The sequence below is a fragment of the Panthera pardus genome, unplaced genomic scaffold (genome assembly GCF_024362965.1).
Source record: "Panthera pardus isolate Hobbes unplaced genomic scaffold, ASM2436296v1 HiC_scaffold_25, whole genome shotgun sequence".
Taxonomy (NCBI): Eukaryota; Metazoa; Chordata; class Mammalia; order Carnivora; family Felidae; genus Panthera; species Panthera pardus.
The window spans coordinates 63394588-63422097 of NW_026526821.1; the positions used below are offsets into that span (position 1 = coordinate 63394588).

The following is a 27510-nucleotide window of genomic DNA, read 5'->3' on the forward strand; positions in this document are numbered from 1 at the left end:
CGCCTGTCCCATTTTCTCAGTTCGCTTTCCAGCCTTTCCTGAAACCCCAATTTCCCGCTCACTAACTCATTCCCTCCCCTACTGCGGACAGGTCCGGCAGGTATATCAGCTCAGCAGCTCTGATTGGTCGGCGATGATTTCATTGTTGGGAAACATCCGGGCTTTTTCCCTCCCCGCAACACCTCCCCCGGAGCCCAGCGTTCTGAGCTTCTCTCTCCCGCGTATGCCCCTCCCGCTGGCTGAAGCAAAACAACCGCCTCTCCCCAGACCGCTTCTGATCCTCGCCCGCGCCATCCCTTCCGTCTCTACGCCAAAGAGAGGCGTTTATATTCTCCAATGAGGGCCTAACAGGACTTTGTTAGCCAATCGGCAGCCAACCCCCTGCAATTCCGGGTGGGACTAGGCTTCCACACCTATAACTGCACAAGCGCGTTGGCTCCTTTATGGCGCTTGTTTTACGCAAGGCTTAGAGGTTAGAAATAAAGGGGCATGATTCTCGTAGAACGGGAAGGATCCGCACACACTGTCTGGATTTGACCGTTTTCGAAGACTAGCCAATCGCTTTTCGAATACTTCCCCGCCTTTTGCGCGTTTATTTAAAAAAAGCCAGTGTGACGGACTTGGAAATTGGTTTAGTGACGGACACTCAGAGAAAGCCAATGATTGAGGGTTCGGGTCACCCTTTGGACCAATAACAAAAGAGAATCGTTAGGGTTCGGGCTTTGCGAGGCGGAGTGCAGGTGGGCGTTATTTGATTGATGGCGATCTCTACTTATGGCTGGTAGGGTGGGTTGGTTCCTGACGTCTAGAGGCGGGGCTGAATAAAGTAAATGGTAATGAAGGGTTGGGTCTCACTCAGTGGGCGGTGTTTGATGGATAGTTGACCTTGCCAATTGAAGGTGGTCACTGGTGCCCAATGGGAAATTAGGAACTGAGAGGCGGGGCATTGTGGGCGGGGAAAACTGAGTACCGAGGTACGGGGCAGCCGAAGTGGGAGGGGGACGCTGATTGACGGGAAGCCCAGCCAACCGGGTGCAGCCAGAGGCCGCGCCGTCCCAACGGGTGGGATCTGGGGGCGGGGCTGCTCGAGGGGCGGGGAGGAGAGGGTGCGGGGAGGGGGTTGCAGAAGGAGCCGAGCGGCTGCTGCTCAATGGCGGAAAAGCCGCCGGTGTTCTGACCGCCTGGTCCCCCTAGCAGTTGCGGGGGAGTTTCCTGCCGGCGCGGCTGGACTCTCTGCTTCTCAGGGTTCGGTGGCTGGAAGATGCTCCAGAGAGACGAGGCTGCGGCGGAGGAGGTGGCGGCGGCCGAATCGGCAACGGCGCTAGGGTGGAGAGAAGGCGGCAGCGGCGGCGGCGGCGGCGTGCGGGGCCCGACGGTGTAAACAGCCCCGGAGGCGGCGGAGGCGGTGGCCGAGACCCCGACGGGGAAGCGGCGGCTGAGGCAGGGTCGCGCCTCAGTCGGAAGCCTGGGTTGAGTGCAGCAGGGTTCTCTGCGGCGGGCGAGAACGGACGCCCTAGACCTCGCTTCCCTCCCTCGCCCCAGGTAAGGCCGCTCCGCGCCCCGCCGCAGGGGAAACGGCTCGCGGGCACCGCCGAGGCCCCGGACCGTTTTCGGCGTGCCGCCGGGCTGCGGTCGTGGGCCCTACCTGTCTAATCCTCGCCTTTTTTTTTTTTTTTTTTTCTTTCTGCCGTGGAGTCTGGGGGAGCAGAACGCGGAGCCTGGCTCCTGGGTAGGCCCCTTCCCCAGCCGCCGCCTCCGCGCTCGGCCGAGGCTGGGAGAGGCTCGGGGCAGGGAATTTTACTTTGCTCCAACGCCTGGAAGTGAACTGCTTTCCCCCTGTTTTCTGCTTCAGACAGCGAGCGTCTCTTTCACACCAAAGCACTGGGGCTAGGGCTACTCCAGGCTTTAACTCATCCCTTCCTGGATCATGCCTATTTGAAAACCCTACCTTTTACATTTGTTTCCTCATCAGCTTTTGCCCCACTCTGCGCTCCACTTCACTTCCTTGTTAAATCTTCTTTCTCGTTCTTCTTTCTCTGCCTCTCACCACCTCCTTCTTAGTAGCTCTAAATCGCTTCTTTCTCTTCTTGGTGACTCCGGGCTCTTCTTCCCTGCCTTCCCCAGCAGTCCTTTTCGGATGTCATTCTTTTCCGCAAAAAAGTTTTTAAATGAAACTTCTGCCATCAGTACCCCAAATCTTCCAGAGGCCCATTAAGAGTAGACTAACCGGCTTTATATGGAAGATCAGTTTTTTTAAAATAATTTAATCGGGTCTAATGTCCTTTCAAAAGTAGGTTGTATTCATAAACGTTAAATGTGAGAATAACACCAAGGTAATTTAAAAAAGAGGGGCTCAGTGAATGTTGGAAATAAGTTATTTCGTTTTTTAAGTTGCCTGACCTTTATTGTCCGATTTAGCAGATCTAGAACATTTGCCCATCTTACTTGGCAAAACTGCTTCTTAAGCATTTGATAGTCGGCCCAGATTCATAAGTATTCAAGTCGGCTTAAAAACAACGTGGAAACTTTAAAAAGAAGACATTAGATGAACAACTAGGAAGCTGTTTTCATGAAGTCACAGTTAAAGACCTTTTAAAATAGGCTCCACATGTTTAATGTATCAAAATAAAGTTGGCAGGAGACTTGTAAAAGGATTATTTAGGAATTTGAGTAGTCTTAGTGATATGTAGCTATTTTGGGAAAAACATTCTTTTTGTTAACAAACCTTTACAACTGTGATGTGAGAATTACTGAGGTTTATTGTGGGATTAACACAGGAACTCATTTTATTTGAGCTACTGCACGGACGTAGAAGTGGTAAATTGTAGAGGGCAGATACTGTAAGTCCCTATGTTCTGGGAGATTGAGCAACATGCCATCAACACTGAATGTTAATGGACATTATTTCATTTACTTTCTCTGTTGTGCAATAGCAGAGTTCCTATCATTGGCCTGCTTTTAAACAGCATTTCTAAATAGAGACAAGTTATTCTAATTATTATGATAATCTTTTCCAAGTGTACAGGCTTTAAAAAAATACGGTTGAAGTTACACTATTAAGGTGATAACTTTTTTAAAGAAATATTTTTGTAGGCCTCCTGAATGGGCAATGTGTTGTTTCAATTCCACTTCTAAAATTTAGTATTTAGAACAGGTTGGGTTTTTGTTTTTGTTTTGTTTTGGTTTTTTTTGTCAACAGATCCCCCCCCCCCCCCCCCCCCCCCCGGGATAATCCTGATTTTTACTGTGCTTCTTTGCTTCTGTCAGTGTCTTCTTTAAATGGTGGTTGGTGTTTTCCCCTCTTCATTTATTTTTGCTCTCATAAAGTTTTATCACAGTTTCTGCAGTGGCTCTCCATGTTGCATTGTCAGCATGGAGTTGTGTTTTTATGTGATCTTTTGTACCCCTTGGTTAAGATTTCCTCAGTTTTTGTATATAATCTGTGGAATTTGTACATGTTGCATTAATCTCTTAGAAGTGACCAGCAGAGCTCTCAACACCTGTTTTCTCATACCAGGTGTCTGATTTCTGCAAAGACTCCAGGAATAGGTGAAAGCTTTTAAAGTTTGATAGTCACGGCAATAAATATTATTTTATGTTAGTTGTTAACATATCGTAATTACCAAATCTCTACAAATTACATCATCTGAAGGAATGGTATGTCTACCTAGCTGTGCTTCTAAGAAAAACTAATTCACAAGTTGACAAGGGTCAGAAAAAGTAGTTCATGTTGAAAGTTTGTTTTCCTATAATGTACATTTTTTCCCTATAATGTACATTTTTTACGAAGTCTTTTGAATTAAAATTTGATGCTGATAGACTGTCTCGTGATACTCGTTGAAGAGTAGAATTTGCCATAGTGTCGCTTAGGGATTGTGGTGATTCATTAAAAATTGAGCCAATGGTGGAACAATTGTAAATATGCCCTTGTAAATGGGTTGGTAAACATTTCTTTTAGCGCACATGACACTGAGAGTGAATTTTCCCCCCACTCTCATTGGTGTTAGTTACACGCATTATCTACATTGTATGAATATTTGTATATTACATGTAACTATTTTCAAGAATTTTGTGATACTACCTACAATAGAGAGTAAGGAAGTATAATTCTAACTCTATAGTGGTCTTTCATAAATTAATAAAGTGAGTAAAATTAACTTATTAAAATATAACATGGTATTTTACTTTTTCTGTGAAATATGCCTTTCACAGTTCACTGATTTTAAACAAAAATGAGTTGGGAAACAACTGACAGTGTCAGAGTTAGAATAAACTTATTTTAAATTCCAGAATTCAAATAGCAAAATTTATTCAAGTGATACTTAGCATAACATATAAAATTTTGGTTAGCAGGAAGAGAATGTTGGAGAATATGGTTATTTCTGGATATCCATTCCCCTCTCCCCCACATTGTACTTGATTCTTTTTATTTTATTTTTTCTTAATGAACTAATTTCAGAATGAGGGTCAAAATGAAATAATATATTAGCAGCTTTAAAGTTTTACTGTAGAATATATTTTATATATCATATCAGTAGAGTTGTGGATTAAAAGGACTGATTAATTGGGGATATGAGATAAAATTCTCAGAAACTAGGTAAACCCTGGAAATGTAACCCGACTACTTTCCATTTCACTATCCTGTACTCAGACCAAACAGGGAAGGGAAATAGGGTGGATTTGGAGAATACTGGTTTTTGTAGTTTTTGTATAAACTGTCATACTGATCTAACAAGTATAGGTGAAGAAAAGGTACTTCATAATCTTTGTTTATTTGTGTTTGTTGATACTTGTTTATACCAAAATATTGATTTAAAAGAAAATAACTTTTGATCTTTTAGACTAAGTATGCTAATATCTCTGATTGGCCATTTTGGAATCTTTTTTCAAAAGAAGCATTTCTTTTTTTCTTAACTTTTTTAAAGTTTTGTTTTTTTAAGTAATCTCTACGCCCAGTGTGGGGCTCAAACTCAAGATCCTGAGGTCAAGAGTCAAATGCTCCAGGGGCACCTGAGTGGCTCAGTCCGTTAAGCATCATACTTTTGATTTCTGCTCAGGTCATGATTTCCCTATTCGTGTGTTTGAGCCCCATCTCTGGCTCTGTGCTGACAGCTGGCTTGCTTGGGTTTCTCTCACTCTCTCTCTCTCCCTCCCTCCCTGTCTCTCCCTCTCCCTCCCTCTCCCTCCCTCTCCCTCCCTCTCCCTCCCTCTCCCTCCCTCTCCCACCCTCTCCCTCCCTCTCCCTGTGTCTCCCTTTCTCTCTCCCTCTCCCCCCTTCCTTCCTTCCTTCCTTCCTTCCTTCCTTCCTTCCTTCCTTCCTTCCTTCCTTCGTTCCCTCTCTGCCCGTACCCTCTTCGCACATGTGTGTGCTCTCTCTCTGCCTCTCAAAATAAATAAATAAACTTAAAAAAAAAAAAAAAAAAGTCGAATGCTCTGACTGAGCCAGCCAGGCGCCCCTCAAAAGAAACATCTCTAATGTGGTTTAGCCTCTTTGTGTAGATTTGACCTGAATTACACTTTTCAGTGTTTAAGCTATATCTTCTCCTTCCCCCCAAAGAAAATCACCTTTTAGACTAACTCGAGTGATTTGATCAGGTAGTTGAATCAATGTTAATGATAAAAAGAAGTTTTTACTAAATTCTTGATGTAAAGAAGTTTTCCAGAAGTGTATTCTATATACTGTAGTTTAACTTTCAGATTTTATAAAGATCATGAGATTTCGTTTTTAGCATCATCTAACAACCTTAGAAACAAATAGCATAAGGTAGCTCATTCTTCTTCTTCTTCTTCTTCTTCTTCTTCTTCTTCTTCTTCTTCTTCTTTTTAGTTTTCATTCAAACTTCAGGGTGTTTTATTTCTCCCTTGAAATTTAATGTTAAATAACAGAGACCTAAACATTTTGCTCTGAATTATGGTAGGTCATGACACAGAGGAGTTCTCAAGTAAATATTTTTCTTTTTTAACTGCAGCTAACTTGTGGCCACATCTACAATATCTTATTATTTCTTGGCATAACATACACCTTTTATAATGATACCCTTTTAATAATTAAGTTCAAGAACCCAGTAGTTTAACAATCAATTGTGGGATTTCAACTTGTTAATCTATTTAGACAAATTTAACATGGTTTGTTAACATTTAAAGCACAGTTTACAAATTGAAAGCTTTTTTTCATTTACTAAATTGTGGTTTTTTTTTTTTTTTTTTAAGTTATTCTTTTTAAGTGGGCGCCACGCCCAACATGGGGCTTGAACTCCTGACCCTGAGATCAAGGGTCACAATGCTGTACTGACTGAGCCAGCCAGGCACCCCTCATTTACTAAATAGTTTAATATTAACTTACTAAAAATGGACTCAAAAGTGCTTTTTTGGGAGTATGTTGAAATATCAATATTACATTTATTGGCTTTAAGTTGATTTCTTTCTGAAATCTAAAGACCTTAAAGTTTGGAAACATTACCCTTATTGAAAAATTTGTTTTACATCCCTTTGAACAAAAGACTATTAAATACATGGTCTGATGTTTAGAGGAGAGAGATGAACATTGGAAGACTTCTACTGAAGGTTAAGGAACTTGTCTTACTTTTAGAGATGGGACCAATTATTGGCAGTGGTACAGGCAGGTTAAACCTGTGTCTAGTATTGTGCTTTTCGTCTATATAGACCGTCCCCCGCTTCAAATTACGGGTGGATGATAAGTGCATTTGTATGATAGATACATGAAAAACCTTTTCTTTCCTTCGTGGAAAACTATTTCTGTTTTTAAGATGTGGTTATGTTATCAGGTATAATCAAATGTGTAATAGAAGAAAAAAACTAAATGAATAGGTTTTGTGTGATAGTGCAAACCTGAAAAGCAGGTTTAACAAAGGATAAATAGAGTAATTTGTGAAATTCGAAAGGATTTCAAAGCACTTTAAAGCTTGAGAGTAATGTCACTGATTCTTAAGTCTAATTGCATTTAATTTTCTTGATGTAGGTATGTATAAGTACACTCTTAACATTGAAAAAGGGTAGTTAATAGATGTTCTTACAACTAGGAGAATCTAGGAGTGTCCATATTGCTCATGGGTATTTAACTTATCTTGGCAAAGAATTTTTCTTTTCCCCCTCTTCTCATTAAAGCACTCAAGTCTGAGTTAATGAAGGGTGTTATCTATTAAATACAGGTGGCTCTTCTTAGTCCCTTACAAAGAGGAAATTGTGAACTCAAAGCAACTCTGAATGATAGAATGTATGGGAGATCAAGTTGAGATATGAGCAGCTTCCCATTACTTTAGGCTACCAACCCACTGAGAAGTAAAGAATTCCATGTAGTTTAATAGTTTTTAGTCTGTGGCCACCCCACCCCCAACCATTATTCTGGCATTCCCTGAGTGCCTTCTAATATGCAAAGCACCATTCCTGGCTGACAAAATCCCTGCCCTCATGAATTTTACATTCTGATGGCACACACACTTCCTCAGTTTATGTTTCAACTGTACTCCCTTTGTGGATGGCCGAAATTACGAGTGGAAAATTTGGGATGTATGGTTTTCTATGCTACACTTTAGAAGCTCTGATGAGAACTTTACTTTTTTTTTTTTTTTTTAAAGTAAGCTCTGCACCGAGTGTGGGGCTTAAACTCATGACCCAAGACCAAGAGTCTCATTCTCCATTGGCTGAGTTAGGTGCCCTTATAGAGCTTTACTATTATTAACAAAAGAGAGGGAAGAAAAAAAGGAGGGAAGAAGAGTTTTTCTATAACTAGACATAAACTGATACATGGAAAGAGGAAGTAGAAAGGGGGAGATATTGTACCAAAGATTTTAAAAGGTGAGCCAAAGGTCGAAGAGAGATCCCACCAGAAGCTGGGGCCTTCAGGTGTTTACTTTTACTGGCCAGCCTTGGATAGATAGATAAGTTCCTAGACGGGAAAATGGGAGAAGGTAGGATAATAGGAACAGGGTGAGTAGGACTTGTTAACAAGATTGGTTTCAGTAACTTGCTATGTACCTATACAACATACGTTGTCATTTGTGTTTAGAAAAGACCCTGTTGCTCTTTCTTGTGTTCTTTTGTGAGTATATTTGAAAGGTGAGTGATTGGCCTTTATAGTGTCTGGAAGTATTGTCAGTGATGCATTTTTTTTTTTTTTAAGTCTATTCATTTTGAGAGGAAGAAGGAGAATGGGGGAGGGGCAAAGAGAGAGAATCCCAAGCAGGCTCCACGCTGTCAGTGCAGAGCCAGACGTGGGGCTCAAACTCACAAACTGAGGTTATGACTTCAGTAGTTGGACTGACTGAGCACCCCCCCCCCCCCCCCCCCCGGGCGCTCCTGTCACTGATTTGTGACTGCTACTTCTCTTTTCTGGTTATTTGACAGTTCTTTTGAAGATAACTGATGGAGCCAATCTGTCTCTTAGTTGATTGCGCTAAAATTGGTCTGTATATTTGTTACTGCTTCCCTTAATTCTAGACCTGTGCTGTATAACTTGAAGTTGTGCCATTGTTTTTCCTGCACTGTAAATTTCTGCATGAGGATATCTTACTGCACTTAGATATGAATCAGGTGCTTATTTTTCTACTTTCTGTTATGTACCTTTCCTAGTGATGATCCAGTTTGGTAAAGATGTCTCTTCCTGAGTTTACACAACCATTGCACACTTAGGATAAGCACGAGAGATCTTTGATCTTTGTTTTTATTTTCATACATAATGGTCTTTTGCTTTCATTTGTGAGGCATTGAGCCAGACTCTCATGTGATCTTGCTTGCTGCAGTGAGTTGAGATTTTTTTAAATTTTATTTTAAAGCAAATCAACTTGTGTTTATTTCAGGGCCTGAATATAAAAATGAGCACTGGTTCCATTCAAGACCTAAGAGACTTCATTTATAGCACCCAAATTAAGCCCTCAAATTACTAGTTTCACTGTTAATGTATTTTGGTAACTATATCACTTTTATCAAAATGCTGATGTGCAGAAGAATTTGAACTCTTTGAATGTATTAAATTCAGTGCTGTCAGAGCAGGTTCACTGAGCTGTTCAACATTTGGAAATATGTGCCCATAGTTTAGATTAAAAAACAAGACAAAGCCTTACTTGATGTCTAAATTATCTCTTGTAACTGGTTTCATTTATATGGTACAGAATTTTATTAAAACTTTGATGGTTGTAGGTCCAAAGTGTGAGGAAGTGGAGTTTAATTTCTTTCTCGTCATCTGTTCTGGAGTCTTTTGAAGTAAAATGTGTAAGTGAAATGATAACTTTTGGCTTAATACATAGAATAGTTTGCGGTTATACTCTCCATTTCTTTGTTTTTGTTTTGTGCAATCTAACTAGTTTGTAAGGGACTTAGGGGTTTGGAAGGATTAGTGATGATTTAGATTGCATTATTGCTCTTATCCTGGATCTTGAGTCTTTTTCTCAGTGATATGTTTGTGTTTTAGGTTCAGGTTATTTTCTCTTCTCTTGTGCTTTTGTTTTGTGTTGCTTTTTTTCTGCCTCTGTCTGTGCTTGATTTTTATTTAAGTACAGGGTGGCCACCAGGTCTGGAAACACAGATGCGTACATAATAAATGGCTAATTGATGTTACAGTACAGAATGTTAAAATAATATCTCTTTTCAGACTTTATGATCACCCTACAGACTGGAATTCTTATAGGCGGGTCTTTTGTTTTTGTTCAGGCATATATTGCCTGGGCAAATTATGGAGTCAAGCATAAGGTGTATTTTGAATAGAAAGGAGAAGAGATGCATAGTTAATTTTAGAGAGCTAGCTGGAATAACATTGATACTGCATTTTCACAAGGACTGAAACCAATCCAGCAAAAGATAAGTGTGATATTTAATGGATTGTCAGATGATATTATGGCTAATACAGTTTGGGAGATGCTGTATAGCAGTGGCTTCAGGAGTGTATCAGTTGAAAAATGCTCAGAGGAGTTGGCCAAATGGTGATGACATTAGGAGACCGTGTTTTTTTTATTTTTTTCATTTTGTTTTTTTTAGGCCTTAACTTTATTATTTCAGAGTAATGCCTTGATAATCATAAAATCCTTCTTAGTCACATGTGAATGAAAACTATTCTATACCCACAGATCTAGGTGAGAATTACTTGTCCACAAATGTGCATGAGACATCTCAACACATTTAGATACATATTTCTGAATTTTTGCTACTTTATGCATTTAGTTAATGCTGCAGAATGCTTAGCACAGTTTACTTGTGTATGTTTGTAAGTGTTTATTAGATGTAAGAAGCTTTATACTTGGAGCAGATTATGCTTCTGGAAAAAGCTCCAAAAGGAGGATGATTGGGAACATGGACACTGAAGTCGGACTACTTGGATTTGTATTCCTGTCCCACCACTCTGTAGATGGATAACTTAAAGCAAGTTACTTAATGTTTCTAAACCTCAGTTTTCTCATTTGTAAAATGAATGATAATATATATATACATATATATATTTAATTTTTAAAATCTTGTATTATTTTTTAAGATTTTAAGTAATCTCTACACCCAATGTGGAGCTTGAACAAACAACCCTGAGATCAAGACTCGCACGCTGAGCCAGCCAGGTGTCCCAGAATGGTAATATATCTTATAAAATTGTTAGCTTGAGACAGTCCATGTAAAGCTATTCCTATAGAGCCTGGCACACGTAATCACTGCCATTGGAGTGCCTTCTGTTACTGTCGTCGTTACTATGACTACTACTGTTACTATTAGTACATGATAGGTTGAAAGAGTACCTAACCTAGGCAGAAGACACAGTTTGAGGTTCCCATAGAAACTGTTTTTCTTAATGTTTGTTTATTTTTGAGAGAGAGAGGGAGAGTGTGGGCAAGGGGCAGAGAGAGAGAGAGACAGAAAGACAGAGGGTCACAAATGGGTTCCTGCTGACAGCAGAGAGCTAGATGCGGGGCTCTAACTCATGAACCATGACATCATGACCTGAGCCGAAATGGAGTCAGATGCTTAACCCACTGCACCCAGGTGCCCCACCCATAGAAACTATCAATGGTTCTGTGACTTCTCGAGTTACTTAGTCTTTCTAGGATTTAGTAGTTTTAATATGCAGTATAATATTTTTACCTGAGTTAAGGCAGAAGGCTGGACCATATGATATCTTGAGGTCCTTTTGATTCTAAAATCCAGAGTTCTATTGTAAGATTCTCATTTTCTGTTAGAGTTTGTTAGCTACGTAAGGGCAACAACTGTGTTAGTTTTGTATGCTGCTCTGTCCATGTATCTATATTGTGTCTGTAAATACTTGCCGAGTAAAGTTTTTCATAGAAACAATATCTTGTAATGAGAGTAGACTAGGGAGTAGGAAGAGAGGAGAGAGGTTAGCATTCTTTCTCAAGGACTGAATGCTTAACTTGTTAAAGGTATGAACACAAATCTCTTGCTGTTCAATTTTTATTTACTAAATAAATACTTCTGCTAGCATTAGGCACTTTGGAGAACAAAGATAATTTGAATCTGCTGTTTGGGGGAGTGAGGAAAGGAGTAAAACGTATGTGATTAATTATACAAGGTAATAAGTAAAAATGCCATAAAGAAATTAGAGGTATATGTTATATATTTAGAACCTTTTTAGAATGTATGAAAATCAAATGGCAGTATAGAGTATCTTGTAATTGTCTTGTTCTGCTTTTAGAAAGCAGGTGCTTGAAAAAACATCAAGGTCATGAACTTTAGAAGAGTTTCTTTTGGGTCAAATTTGATACATAACCTTGAGAACTCTGGGGGAGACTTAAAACTAGTATTTGTAGAGGAGATTGATGAATGCAATTTAATAAACTAACAATCACAATGCATTTTTGCCTTTCTATGAAAAATTTTTTCGTAGAAGCATAGTTACATCTAATGCCGTATTAGTTTATGAACATTTTTAATCCTACAGAACATTGTCATGGTACATTGAGTACCTCTATACCCACTACTTAAATTCAACAGTATTTATATTTTTACCATGTTTGCTTTATATAATCTTTGCTGAACATTTCAAAATAAATTGTAGATACCACGTTACTTCACCCAGTACTTAAGTATGAATCTACTCCCCAAATGTCATTTTCTTCCTACCTACAATATTGTCATCATGATATATAACGCGGTTGTCTAATCTCCAGAAGTCATCTAATCCCCGTCCTTATGCAGATGTCCCCAGCTGGGTCAGAAATGACTTATATAGTTTTTCCCTTCCATACCAAGATCCAGTGAAACATCATGCATTATTGTGCTGCATTTGCTGTTGTGTCTCAATTCTCTTTTAAATTTAAGCACCTACTTAAAAAGTGACCATCTTTTTTTTTTTTTTTTTTTAAGTGACTGTCTTTTTGAAGAGACTGATTATCTTGTAAAATGTCCTGTATTCAGAATTTGTCTGATTCTTTGAGGTCTTGTTTAAAACTTACTCCTTTGTCTTCTGTAAACTCTTAAATTAGAGCTAAAGACTGAGTTAAATTCAGGTTAAACATTTTGGCCAGGATGCTTCTTCATAGGTGATGTGGCTTCATCCTTCACATCAGAAGGCACAAAGTGCCTGATTGTCACACTGAGTGGTGCTAACTTTGATCACAGGTGAAGTTGGTGATTACTAGCTAGCCCCATGGACAAGTAACATTTTCCCTTTTGTGATTATCCGGTATATCTTGGCATATTTTGTTACCATGTAAATCCATTTCTTCTTTAGAATTTTACTTAATGGATTTACTGATTTCTCTCTTTTTTTTTTTTTTTTTTCTTTTAAGATTTTAAGTAATCTCTCCACCCATTGTGGGGCTTGAACCCACAGCTCCAAGACCAGGAGTTGCACGCTCTACTGACTAAGCCAGGTGCCCCATGATTTTTTTTTAATAGATGGATCTAGGGGTGCCTGGGTGGCTCAGTTGGTTAAGCATCTGACTTCAGTTCAGGTCATGGTCTCATTGTCTGGGTTCCAGCCCAGAGTCGGGCTCTTGTGCTGACTGCTCAGAGCCTGGAGCCTGCTTCGGATTCCCTGTCTCTCTCTCTCTCTCTCTCTCTCTCTCTCTCTCTCTCTCTATCTCTCTCTCTCTTTTTCTCTCTCTGCCTGCCCCTCCCCCACTTGCACTCTGACTCTCTCTTTCTCTCTGTCTCAAATAAATAAACATTAATGGGGCACCTGGGTGGTTCAGTTGGTTAAGTGTCCAACTTCGGCTCAGGTCATGATCTCATAGTTTGTGAGTTTGAGCCTCACGTCAGGCTCTGCGCTGACAGCTCAGAGCCTGGAGCATACTTTGGATTCTGTCTCCCTCTGTCTCTGCTCCTGCCCCACTCACACTGTGTCTCTCCCTCTCTCTCTCAAAAATAAATATTTTAAAAAAACAAAACAAAAAGATGTATCTAGACAGGAGTCACCCAGCTATGGCTCGTTGGCCAAATTTTTTCTCCTGCCTGTTTTTGTAAATAAAGTTTTATTGGAACACAGCATGCTTATTTTTTATGTATTGTCTATAGCTGCTTTCCCACAGCTGTGGCAGGTTGAATAGTTGTGACAGAAACCATATGGCTCTGCAGAGCCCCAAATACTTATTTTATGGTTCTTCAAAGAAAAGTTTTGCTCATCCCTGATGTAGTATGTATATATTGTCCCCTTTTTCTCATCGTATTGGTAGTAGTGGTATAAAAGTGGTGTTTATGTATTTGGTGTTCATATAATTGTATGTAGCTTTTGTTGCATCCTGATGTTGTTCAAGGTATAACTGCTTTTAACATGGGGAGATTTGTGAAATTTCTGCTTGTGTCTCCAAATCCATAAAGTATGGTGTTGTACATGGCCTGTACAATCATATGTTAAACACACAGAAATCTATCAGGTATAAAAAGAGTTATAAAGAATAATGAACGCCAAAGTAACCGCTACTCAGTTTAGTTTAGGATATAGGACATTCCACCATACTTGAAGCCCTTCTGTTACCTTCACAGATTCCATCCTTTCTTTCCCACTGTCCTGAATTTTGTGCCTGCCTACCCTCACATATATGATCTCCATGTGTGGATCTATGTCTAAATAGCATCTACTGTTGTTTTAAGAGATTTTGGAGTTTTTGTGCCTGATTGTATATGGAATGCTTTTTTATACAATTTGCTTTTTTCACTCAGCATGTTTGCAGGGTTTTTCCTTGTTGCTCTCTTCCTCTCTTTTTAATAGTATTGCATATATATTATATAGTATTCTATTGGACAGTTATAACACATTTGTGTAATCTCTTTGGATGGACATTTGGATTATTTTTGTAAGTGTAAACAATGTTGCTAAAATGCAGTTTACATGTCTTTTGATACATATGTGTGAGGGTTTCTCTAGAGCCTATACTTAGGGGTGTAATTGCTGAATTGTAGGCTTTTCTCATTGTACAACCTACTTAGGTATTTCCACAATTAACTCCAAAGTGGCCATAGCAACTTAAGCTCCCACCAGTGGGATACAGAAGTTTCTGTTGCCCTATATCAATGGTGCAGGTGGTGCCCTGTGTAAATACAATATTGGCCATACATGGAACTTAACATTTTCTAGTAGCCACTTTAACAAAAAGGAGCAGGTGAAGGTAATTATATTTTATCTAGTATATTAAAAATACCGTATCAGTAAGTAAACAGTACAAATTAATGAGATTCTTTTACATTCTCTTTTATTAAATCTTTGAAATATGGTATGTATTTTGTACTTAATAGCATATCTCAGTTTGGATTAGCCACATGTGGCTACTAGCTGCTGTATCACAGCAGAGTTCTATGTCCTTGTCTGCACTTGGTATTGAGAATTTTTTTTCCTTCAATCTAATGAGAGAAACACTGTTTCGTGACTTTAATTTTATGTTTTCCTCTTACTAGTGTGGGTGAACATTCTCATATGTATAGTGGCCATTTGAATTTCTCCATGTATTTGCTGTTACCATTTGCCCCTTTTCTTTTAAGATTTTATTTTATTTTTTTGAAGTTTGTTCATTTTGAGAGAGAAAGAGTGCAAGTGGGAAGGGACAAAGAAAGAGGACAGAAGAGAATCCCAAGCAAGTGCTGTGCCATCAGTGTAGAGCCTGGCACGGGACATGACCTGAGCAGAAACCAGGAGTCCGACACTTAACCGACCGAGCCGCCCCGGAACCCAAGATTTTATTTTTAAATAATCTCTACGCAGTGTGGGGCTGGAACTTACAACCCTGAGATCAAGAGTCTCACGCTCTGCCAACTGAGCCAGCTAGGCACTCCCATGTTTTTCTTGTTTTTTTGTTTTTTTTTAATGACAAAATCTTGTAGGCATAAATACAGACTTCCTTTTAAATTAGAATGCTGCTGTTTTTCTTAATTGTATTTAAGAGTTTTTAGGGATTAATTAGATGGCGGGTCTGTAAAATGACACAGACATTTTAGTGGTGCCTGACTGGCTCAGGCAGTGGCGTGGCTCTTGATCTTAGGGTGGCGGGTTCAAGCCCCATGTTGGGTGTAGAGATTGCTTAAAACTAAAATCTCTAAAATCCCCCAAATCCTGTTTTAACCTCAAGGCAGTTTTAAAATAATTCCCAAAATGCTTGGATTGAAGTAGATGCTTGGAAGGGTAGTACTTGAATGGTAATATGGGGGTGGGGGATAGGTTGATTGCTTTATACTTAAGGTAAACAATACTTTGTGTATGTTTTTAAAAAATTTTTGTGTATTTTTAAAAATTTTATAGAGAGTGCACATGTGAGGTGGGGAGAGGGGCTGAGGGAGAGAGAAAGAGAATCCCAAGCAGGCTCCACGCTCAGCACAGAGCCTGATGCGGGGCTTGATCCCACCACCCTGAGATCGTGACCTCAGCCGAAATTAAGAGTTAGAGGCTCAACCAACAGAGCCACCCAGCATCCGTGTGTATATTTCTTTTCCTCTATACATTCCTCCCTTTGCTCAGTTTGCTCCTTTCCTTAACTCTAAGCTCAGAGACCTGTAGGAAGAGCTAAGCTGAATGGATTCTGGTCTAGAGCCAAAGATGTTCTCAAAAAGGGCTTATAGGGCTAGACTGATGTGGGAGTTGGGGATGCTTAATGCGGAGCCTCTGGAAACAAACCAAGTGATAAATTCATTAGTGTACCTTCTGTCTGCAGTAAGTGGGTGTGATTGACTGGGTGCTTTAAATGTGAAACACTGAAAGTAGAATTGCTGGAAATCACCATTGAAATGGCTCTGTTGTCGGAGAGTTTACACAGGCATTGGGGACAGTGACAGAAATATAGCTCATTTCTAAAATGGACAGATTCCTCAGGAAGAAGTGCATGAGTGTGTGGAGGTTCTGGTGCATTGTGGTGGCAGTGATAATGAGATTTCCTAACAGGCTGGCCAAGTACACAGTAACAGGCTAAGTAGGAACTTAAGCTTCCATGTGTGAGCAAAGCCCTTGAGGAGAAATTTACTCATCGTGGTGGAATTAGCCATTCCTGGAAATGTTGGTTGACTCGGAAAGTAAAAGCAATAAAAGATAGGAATCATAAACATAATTAATAAAATTACTTTAAACATGGGGCGCCTGGGTGGCTCAGTCGGTTAAGCGTCCGACTTCGGCTCAGGTCATGATCTCGCGGTCTGTGGGTTCGAGCCCCGCGTCGGGCTCTGTGCTGACAGCTCAGAGCCTGGAGCCTGGTTCGGATTCTGCGTCTCCCTCTCTCTCTGACCCTCCCCTGTTCATGCTCGCTCGCTCTCTCTCTCTCTCTCTCTCTCTCTCTGTCTCAAAAATAAATGTTAAAAAAAAAATTAAAGAAAAATTACTCTAAACATTTAAAAAATTGCTGGAAATAAGAGCTGCTTGCACTTTTAATGTATGTTACAGTAGATGACAGAGGTTAATCAGAGTTCTACTAGATTTTTAGGTCTCTGCCAACTTAATATTTTTGTGAACTTTGGAATGGTTGACTAGGATATCTCTCTTGAAGGGTTTTTTAACTTCACATGTATTTTACTTAGTACGTGCTAAGTGTCAGAGACACAGGTTAGGGTAGAAAGGATAAGGAAGGCAAAAATGTCAAAAGAAATATGGATGACTGTATAGGGGTGGTGAGAGGCTGGGATGAAGTGTTGCTGATGGTGACAAAGAGGAGGTGTTATTTCTTAGGCACCTTGAATGATTTGGTTAGTTCACTGAAAGGAGATAGGACTACTTCGGTGGGAATGAGAATGATGTTCCTGGCCCATGTAAGGCCTAGGCGGGGCAGGTTATAGAGGGAGGTTCCAGACTGGATATTTTGTACTCAGTGTCACTTGGGGAGTGGAAGGCCATTAAATCTTTTTGGGATAGCTAAAGTATGTTTTAGGGAAATGAGGCTGGTGGTAATCTGTAGGGTCGATTGAAGGAAGGGGAGAGTGAAGTGAGGGGGGCCAACTAGGAGGCAGTTAGATAATCCAGACAATAGGCGATGATGTTCAGGATTAGGGTGGAGGATAAGAGAGACACTTAAAGGGAGAGATTTGATGGAACATAATGATTTGGTGTATCTCTGAGTGGATTTATATAAAAGATTTATAGTTTCTAGCCTGAGTCACCAGAAGAAGGAGTTTGAATAGGGAGATTAATGGGCAGTGAATACAAATAGATTGGCATATGAAGGTGGTTTGGTGCACAGGTGAAGATTTTGGTTATGTTCTGTTTGAAGAGATATGTAGCCAAGCTTAATGAATAAAGCAGCCAAGCTTAATGAATAAAAATCTGAGAAGTCAATATAGAAGTGATAGCTGAGAGGCACCTGGCTGGCTTAGTTGGTAGAGCATGTGACTCTTGATCTTAGGGTTGTATGTTCGAGCCCCATGTTGGGTGTAGATACTACTTAAAAAAATATATATATATATGAAGGGCATCTGGGTGGCTCAGTTGGTTGAGTACCTGACTCTTGATTCGGTCATGATCCCTGGGTCGTGGGATGGAACCTTGAGTCCAGCTCTTCATTGAGCTGGAGCCTACTTGGGGTTCTCTCTCTCCCTCTGCCCTGCTCACAACTGCTCTCTCTCTCTCTAAAAATTAAAAAAATATGTATATATTAAAAAGTGGTAGCTGAAGCAATGAGATTGGGTCAAAGGGGAGATACTATATTTTGGGTTGAAGGCTAATTACTATTTGGGGGACCCACTTCCCTGTTGAAAGTTGGAGGCTGGAGGAAAAAGCAGGGGCATGAATGATTGTGAATGTTGTGTTTTTTATTTTTGTTTTTTTAACATTTATTTATTTTTGAGACAGAGAGAGAGAGAGCATGAACAGGGGAGGGTCAGAGAGAGGGAGACACAGAATCTGAAACAGGCTCCAGGCTCTGAGCTGTCAGCACAGAGCCCGACAAGGGACTCGAACTCACGGACCGCGAGATCATGACCTGAGCCGAAGTCGGCCGCCCAACCGACTGAACCACCCAGGCGCCCCATGAATGTTGTGTTTTAAAAGTCTGCAGAAGTGGAAAGAATTTCAGGAAAGGGGAGGTGTTATCAATAGTGTGAAGTGCAACAAAATACCTTATCTTGAGAAGCCTACTTTTTAGGACCAGACTGATGAATTAGCTAATTCTATCAAGAAATAGCTAATTCTACCAAAAAGACCTCAGTGTGTGAGTTGTTTTGCCAGGAGTAGTGGTGCTTTTTGTAATGATATAGTTACATATTATATCATGAGAAACATTCTGAATATGAAATATTCTATATATGTTGGTCATACTATGACCATGCTTCAGGGTGAAGTAAATTCACTTTTGTGGGTGTTAGGACCGTAACGATGCAGTAGAGTCATGTTGTGTCACTACTCATAATCATAGCACTAAAGATAATGAAACCTACAAATAAAATTCACTCTGAAAGCCTCCTGAAACTTTTGCTGTCTGATTTTGTTCTTAATTTGGTTTTTGTAATCTGGAGCCATTTATTTGGGAGTGAAGAGAGGACAGAGGACAACTAGAAGTAAATCATGTAGCCCTGAAGTTATTTTATTGTCATTGCCCATTGAAAAGCTATTGGGATTAGGGGGCACCTGGGTGGCTCAGTCAGTTTAAGCATCTGACTTCAGCTCAGGTCATGACCTCACGGTTTGTGGGTTCGAGCCCCACATTGGGCTCTGTGCTGACAGCTTGGAGCCTGGAGCCTGCTTCAGATTCTGTGTCTCCCTCTCTCTCTCTGTTCTTCCCCTACCTGTGCTCTGTCCCTCTGTCTCAAAAATAAATAAACAGTAAAAAAAATTTTTTTAAAGAAAAACTATTGGGATTAGGAAAAGCAATTATTTTAGTTCTGGGCTGCTTTGCAGATGTTAAAAAGGTGTGAATTCTTGTCAGTATGTTTTAAGTCAATCTTGTAGTAAAACAAGCACAAAATCATGACAAAGTTCAAACTACATTTGTTTCATCATCCACGTAGTCAAATAAAGATAGGACATGAACTCCTTCTGATTTCAGCAACATTAGCTAAAAAATTTACTATTAGGGTCAAGGGAAAATAATTCTTTTGTCTTAAAATATTAAGCTTTTTTTTTTTTAATGTTTATTAATTTACTTGGAGTGGGGAGGGGCAGAGAGAGAGGGAGGGACAGAATCCCAAGCAGGCTCTGCGCTGTCAGAAGCCTGATGCGGGGCTCAAACTCATGAACCTTGAGATCATGACCTGAGCAGAGATCAAGAGTGGGACGCTTAACTTACTTAGCTACCCAAGTACCCCAAAATATTAAGCTTTTAATGGACACATGCAGGTAGCTGGTGATAACCAGCTTTATATTGGCCTAAACTACTTTCTTTAGTCCTTGCCTCTCAGTCTTCTTCCAAATCTGTTAGGACCCAAAGTTTTTAAAAGCCATGGAAGTAGTGAGGAGGAACAAACTGATCATAAACACAATGTGGATGGATCTTGGAGACGTTATGCTAAGTGAAAGAAGCCAGACAGAAAAGGGCACATACTATATGTTACATGTACATGAAATTCTGGAAAGGCAAAACTATTCTATGGACAGCTCGTTAATGGCTAAGTCTGGAAGTGATGGGGAGATTGGTTTCAAAGGGGCGTGAAGGAACTTTCTGAAGTGATAGAAATGTTCTGTATCTTTATTGTGGTTGTGATTACCCAAGTATCTATATTTAACTCCTCAAACTGTGCACATAGAATAGGTGCATCTAGAATAGAATACGTGCATTACACGTAAAAACAGCCAGGAGTCTTTAGCAGCGGGAAGGAGTTGGATGGCAGAATGGAACTTTGTTGATTGGACTGTGTTCTGACATTTTTATAGTGAATTGACCATTTTGACAGTAAAGCTGTCTAACATTGGTGGAAACTCCTTGATGTGTCTGACAGGGAGTGTATATGTAAGAGAACGCAACTGAGATTAACGCAGTGATTTTTGCTACGTTTGAGATGCAAGTAAACATATATATAATTAACTAAAACATTTGGGTAATATCCAGTTAACTAAGTTTCTCCCCACCCCATCTGGTTTGCTGGTTTCAGAAGTCATTGAAAGGATTTCAGTAATGAAAAAGCCTTTAAAGGATGTTTAAATACAGTTGAGCCTGGTTGGAAAAACTTGAGTTCAAAATGTTATCCACAGGATAGTCATTCTCTAAACACCAGGTATTTTCTTCTCTGTCGATTTATGTATGGATAGTTGATCTGAGAGGTAAACTATAACTTTATTTTGCTGTTTGACTACGTCTGATTTCATTTATGCACTAGGTTGGTTATGGTAGACTAAGTTTGATTTATGGTTTATAATGATAATGATAGCTAACATTTTTAAGCACTTACTTTATGCCCAGCACTGACCTACAGTTAACCTGCACTATCTCATTCATTTACTACAACTCTGTGACATAGGTGCTTTTAATACTGCTGTCTTTTAGACGAATATATCACGGCTTTAAAAATTAAATAATTAGGTCAGGGTCATACAGTAAGCGGTTGAGCTGGCATTTGATTCAAGTCTATTTTGTGGTCAAGCCCATACCATTTTTTTTTTTAATGTGAAAAAAGAAGTCTTGAGGGGAAGAGTGGTGATTTAAAAGAGGGCATAACTTGGTTTTCTGCGGATTCTGTGGCCCACGCTAAATGGATCCTGAGTACCAAAGAATGTGGCATTTCTAGCTTTTACAGCCCTTGATGTCAGGCAGTGCTTCACGGATCTGAGCTAATGGCAGTGATGGCTATTGAAAATGAGGTTTCTGCCATTCCCAAGGTCATTCATCCAGCAGTCTGTCTTTTGCCCTTAGGAGATCCTTTCTCTTCCTCTTGTGCTCCTCTTCACTCCTGACATCCTTCTAGCATTGTCTCAAGTCAGGTTCCTCTGGAAGGCCTCATGGAAACAATATTCCCCGAGTTCTTGCATGTTTATGAGTTTGCATACACTCTTCTATACTTGCAATTCGTTTTGCTGGGTGTAAAATCTGTGGCAGATATTTTCCTGAATTTCTTCAAGATCACTGTTCTTGGCTTATGGCATTTCTGTCAGAGTTGACGATGTATATATATAACCCGTATGTGTATATATAACCTGAATGCATGTTATTTGTAGTTCATATATGCAGGTAGTCTAATTTTTAACACATACTATACATATCCAAACAGTGACAGGTTTTTCTCTCATTAAAATAGCAGCTAAAGCAAAAGGCCATGGTCAACAAAAGTTATTTCCATTTTATGACCTACCTGTTCCTTATTGAGGGACTAGGGGAGGGATTAACAAATGGTACTATTGTCCCAAAGTTGGAATTTTAGCTATGCTTTTGAATTAGAACAAGATCTAAATTATTGTCACATCTGGCGAACCTTACTTATAAATTCACAAAATCTGCAACTTAATTGATTTGTTTTCATAATATAATCTAATCTAGAGCTATAGTTTCCAACCTTTGGGGTTTTTTGTTGTTGTTTGTTTGTTTTTTGGAAGGCAAGCAAATATTAGAATTAGTTGGAACGATGGGACGCCTGGGTGGCGCTCAGTCTCTTAAGCGTCTGACTTCGGATCAGGTCATGATCTCACAGTTAGTGAGTTTGAGCCCCACATTGGGCTCTGTGCTGACAGCACAGAGCCTGGAGCCTGTTTCAGATTCTGTGTCTCCCACTTTCTCTGCCCCTCCCCCTCACGCTCTGTGACTGTCTTTCTCTCATTAAAAAAATTAACAACAGAAAAAGAATTAGTTGGAAAGACCTGGGAGCACCGCATGTGTAAATTCCAAATGAAACACTAGTTTTGGAGCCAGATTAATTTATATTCCCATCAGTTACATCTCTGTTACTGGAGCTGGATGTGGTAAATGCCTAGTTATCCAGCTGTAATAAAAAAATGTTGAAAGTATCAGTTTAGCATTTATTCAGACCCTTTCGAACTTTCCATACCTGTTATTTTTTCAGAAATCTTAAGCAAATGCCACTAACACTACAATTCAGGGTTGATTTGGAAGAAGAGAGAACTTTTGGAAAGGAGGATGAGAGCCAAATGTTCTGTTTCTGTGAATTTAGTGAAGGGGGAAAAAGTATTCTTCCTTTGCTTCCCAGGGAAGCGGAGACTAGTGTTTAGGATTTGAAGCAGATATTTGTGAAGGATACTCTCCGTAAGGCTCTGGTTTGGTATTGGTACCGTGTGACTTCCAAGCATCATCATTTAGAGCGGGAGCTGGTTACGGACTTTATTACTGCGATCACTAATTTTACTCTTTATTTTTCTATTTTAAAGTTTTTTTTAACCTTTTTTACACCCAACATGAGTCTCAAATTTACAATCCCGAGATCAAGAGTTGCATGCTCTACTAACTGAGCCAGCCAGGTGCCCCAGGCTATCATTAATTTTACCAACATATTATACTCGTAAAAGCTGTTAATCTAGGCATTGTGTCTAGCAACAGGTTGGTAGTGAAGAATACTTGGCTACATTGTAGAAACATTTCTTGATAATCCTTAGGAGAATATATGACCTCAGTTAAAATGTGAAAGTAGAAAGAGGCACTGTTCTAAGCATTTCACCTGTATTAGCTTTTTAAATTCTCACAGCTCTCTTAGGGTAGGTTTTATTTCTCACATTTTATAGAAACTGAGGCACAGAAAAGGTTAAATAACTTGACAAGATCACCTAGCATATAGGAGGTAAATGCACATCCAGGTAGTTTGGCTCTAGAGACCTTGCTTTAAATATTTTTTTTTTTTTCAACGTTTTTTTATTTATTTTTGGGACAGAGAGAGACAGAGCATGAACGGGGAGGGGCAGAGAGAGAGGGAGACACAGAATCGGAAACAGGCTCCAGGCTCCGAGCCATCAGCCCAGAGCCCGACGCGGGGCTCGAACTCACGGACCGCGAGATCGTGACCTGGCTGAAGTCGGACGCTTAACCGACTGCGCCACCCAGGCGCCCCTCTAGAGACCTTGCTTTAACTTCAAATACATAGAATAGAGCGCATTGAGGAAATACATTATAATAAGAGATGAAAGCTGAGAATTTTTCAGACTTGTGAAACCTGGATCATCTGACTCAGGTAAGCGATTCTTAACCTCAAACTGTTTAAAAGTCCAGGGTGTTAGCAGGGATCTAGGACTATAGTACACAACATAAAATTGTATCCTGTTTCTGCTTATTTTTTCCCCCCCGCTATTGAATTACACATTTTTAGTATTCTGGCTAGTTTGAACATAACATACCAGTACTGTTCTTATGAATGCTATAATTACTGTTTGTTTTCAGCAAGAATATTTCTTGTAAATTTGCTTTGCCTTAGATTTCTTCATTTCTAAATGCCATTTTACTACCTTTACAATTGACTTAAAATTTTTTTTTCTTTTTTAAGGTAGGCCACATGCCTTTTTTTTAAGGTAGGCCCATGTGGGGCTTGAAGTCATGACCCTGAGATCAAGAGTTGCATTTCTACCCACTGGGGCAGCCAGGTACCACCCCTCCCCATTTTTTCTTAAATGTTTTTTTTTCGTTTTTAAAGAAAAAATGCTCAACATGGACCATTGACTTTTTTAAATTCAGAGAAACATGCTTCATATTTAATAATGGAAGGCAATAAGAAAATAACGTTGATTTAACTTTATTTTGGTGATGTATTAGTAGTCTATAAAGCTCAGTAAAGACACTTTTATATATCACAGTGAAAAAAAGGAAGTGATATACGCCCAGTTGTTTGTTTTTGTTTTTGGTTTTTTTTTTCCCCTAAGTATGTGCTCAGGGTTGCCTGAATGGCTCAATCAGTTAAGCATCCAACTCTTGATCTCGGCTCAGATCATGCTCTCATGATTTGTGAGATCAAACCTTGAGTTGGGCTTTGTGCTGTGCTGCTTGGGATTCTCTCTCTCTTCCCTTCTCTGTCCCTTCCTCACTTGTGCATGCACTCTCTCAAAATAAATAAATAAACATTAAAAAAAAATAACAAAGTGTGTGCTGTTTAAAGTAAAATGTATGGAAAGCTTATAATGAGGAAAATAAATACTTTTCTACAGGAACAATTTTTGATATCTGTGAGCTTTTCTGGTAATTCCATTATCTTTAACTAAAATATTTATACAACTATTTAATGAATTTTTAAATTAAAAAATTTTTATTTATTACTTTTTTAAGTAAGCTCTACGCTCATTGTGGGGCTTGAACCTCACGACCCCAGGAATCACATGCTTGATTGACTAAGCCAGCCAGGCGTTCCAATGATTTTTTTTTTTTTTTTTTTAATTAGACATAGTTTGATTTTCTTCTATGGAAATTCAAAGGAGTTTTCTGCCATCTAGTTTTGCTAACAAGTCCCATGTTATTTGGACTCTTGTTTTTGTATAGATGACTTTCCAGCTTCATACCTAAAAGCTTAAATAATTTTTTAAAGTTGTGCTTAAAAACCACATAAAATTTACCATCAGTTTTAAATGTATACTAGTATTAAGATATGTTCACATTCGTGTGCAGTGGATCTCCAGAGTTTTTTCATCTTATAAAACAAACTAGGGGCACCTGGGTGGCTCCATCAGCTAAGCATCAGACTCTTGGTTTTTGCTCAGATCATGATCTCATGGTGTGTGGGTTCGAGCCCTGCCTTGGGGTGGAGCCTGTTTAGGGTTCTTTCTCCCTCACTCTCTGCCCCTCCCCTGCTCGCTTGCATGCTCTCTCTCTCAAAAATAAATAAACTTTAAAAACAAAAAAAACCACAAAAACAATCCCTGTAACAATACCAACTCCTCTATATCCCCTCCCCTCAGCCCTTGGTAACCACAATTCTACTTTTTGTTTGTATGAATTTGACTAGTTTGGATACCTCATATAAGTGGAAGCATGTAGTATTTGTCTTTTTGTGACTGCCTTATTTCGCTTAGCGTAATATGCTCACGGTTCATCCATGTTGTAACAAGTGTTAGAATTTCCGTCCTTCCTTCCCCCCCAATTTTAATTCCAGTATAGTTAACATACAGTGTTATGTTAGTTTCAGATATACAGTATAATGATTTAAAAAATTGCCTTTTAAAAACTGAATAACTAATTGTATGTATATACCACATTTTGTGTATTCATTCATCCATCATCGGACACTTGGGTTGCTTCCTCCTCTGAGCTATTGTGAATTAAGCTGCTATGAATATGGGTGTGTAAATATCTGATACTTTGCCTTCAGTTTTTTGGATATGTGCCCAGAAGTGGGATTTGCAGGATCATTTGGTAGTTTTATTTTTATTTTCTGGGGAACCACCACATTGTCCCTGAAAGCTTTTAAGAGATTCTCTTAATTTTTGGTCATATGAAAGTTCACAGTGGTCTATTTGAACATGGGTCCCTCCCCTTCCCCACTTCTTCCCCAAGCAGTGGGCTTTGAATCTGATTACTTCTGTCCTCAGCTCTGAGAAATTGTTTTTCTTCTTTATTCCTTTGATAATTTATTCTCTTATTTTCTTTCTGGAATACATTGAACCTCCTCTGTGATGTTCACCTTTTTTTTTTTCTTTCTTTTTTCTTTTTTCCTTATTTTGGTATTTGTTATAGTCTGGGAGGTTGCTGTGAGTTGTTTAAACTTCCCAAAAACCATTGAATGAGGTGTGTGGTTTTTGTTTTTGTTTTTGTTCTTTTGGTGGGGTGAGGGGTACGGGCAGCCATATATTTAAATGTGAGGGGCTGTTTCTCATCCTGTGTTCCATTTTCTTAGCACCCTGTTCCTGTTTCATGGAAACAAGATACAGCATTTTTTTGAATTTCTGAAGATTCTGATTTCTTATTAAAAAAAAAAAAAATCTCTCCATTGTTAAAATTCTCTTTATAATGAGATCATCCCAACTGTTTGCCTTTTGTGCTGCTGAGTTTCCTCACATGGTTGATTATCCTTGACTTGTCTGTTCATGCTTCCTCTTAAATATGCACATAGCAGGTGCCTGGGTGGCACAGTGGATTAAAAGTCCAGCTCTCGGTTTTGTCTCAGGTCATGATCTCATGGTTCATGGGTTCGAATCCTGTGTCTTTCTCTGGGCTAATGTCTCAGAGCCTGGAGCCTGCTTCAGACGCTTTGTCTCCCTCTCTCTCTCTCTGCCCCTCTCCTGCTTGTGTGTGCGTACTCTCTCTCCTCTCTCTCTCTTCTCTCAAAAGTAAATATTAAAAAAATAAATAAGCATATAAAATTCCTTTTAAATTTCTTGAGAAAAGAACACTTCTGGTTTTGTTGGGGGTTAAAGGTCTGGCACATGCCTTTCTGGATGTGGACTGGGGGTGGAATGGTGTTAATGGTTCTTTGTAACTTTCAGTAGTTCCCCCATTTCCATTTTCATGTTCTCTCCCATTTTACCGTGTGCAAACACCATGCTGTGTATGAGCTCTGAATTGGCTAGGAGTCGTGTTCCCAGTTCTCATTTGCTGCTTGCGTATTCCAAAGTGCAGATTCTTCCATTCTGTTCATTAGTTAGTTACCATGCTTCCATATGCTTTACACCTTCCATAGATTTTTGATATCTGTACCCAGTGATGCTGTGCCTCTCACCTCCCTCTTCTCCTTCCTAAATTTTCGTTTTTGTTTGTTTTATACTTAAAAATAAATAACTTTACTAACATTTTGATGGTGTATTGGGAGGGGCTAGAGATAAATGGGCTATGTTCCATCTGTCTTGAACTAGAAAATCCTTCCTGACGTGGGTTAATATGTCAATATTAATGATTATTTTCATTATAAAAACATTTCACTAGCTCCTGGCTGGCTCAGTCAGTAGAGCATTTAACTCTTGAACTTGGGGGTCATGAATTTGAGTGTACATTGGGTGTAGAGCTTACTTAAAATTTTTTTTCACTGAAGAGTAAGCTACCCTAGGGCTTTTGTTTGTGTACATATATTTAATAATAGTCTAGAGAAACTTAATACATTGGATTTTGGGAAAATTGAATCTATAAGTCTTATGTCTTCTCTGCACTTTTGAAACTTTTCTCCTCTTTGTTCCCATTTTTTAAAGCTTTTTTTTTTTTCTTTTGAAAATAATTTTAAAGAACTCTCAAAATTTAGTAGGGAGATAAATTCAAATGAGTTGATCTTTTATTTATAAGTGTTAGACCAGGCGTCTGTTAAAACAGAAGTGAC

The 27510-nt window shown here is 39.4% G+C and overlaps 1 protein-coding gene across 5 annotated transcripts in view; it reads left to right on the forward strand.

Annotated features, from left to right (window-relative positions):
• Nucleotides 1–1429: 1429 nt before the first annotated feature.
• PPM1B (protein phosphatase, Mg2+/Mn2+ dependent 1B) overlaps nt 1430–27510 on the forward strand; it is a 91696-nt gene continuing 65615 nt past the window's right edge. For all 5 annotated transcript variants that reach the window (XM_019466427.2, XM_019466505.2, XM_019466355.2 and 2 more), the window contains exon 1: nt 1430–1542. The gene's annotated coding sequence lies outside the window, so the exon portion shown is untranslated. The remainder of the gene's footprint in view (nt 1543–27510) is intronic.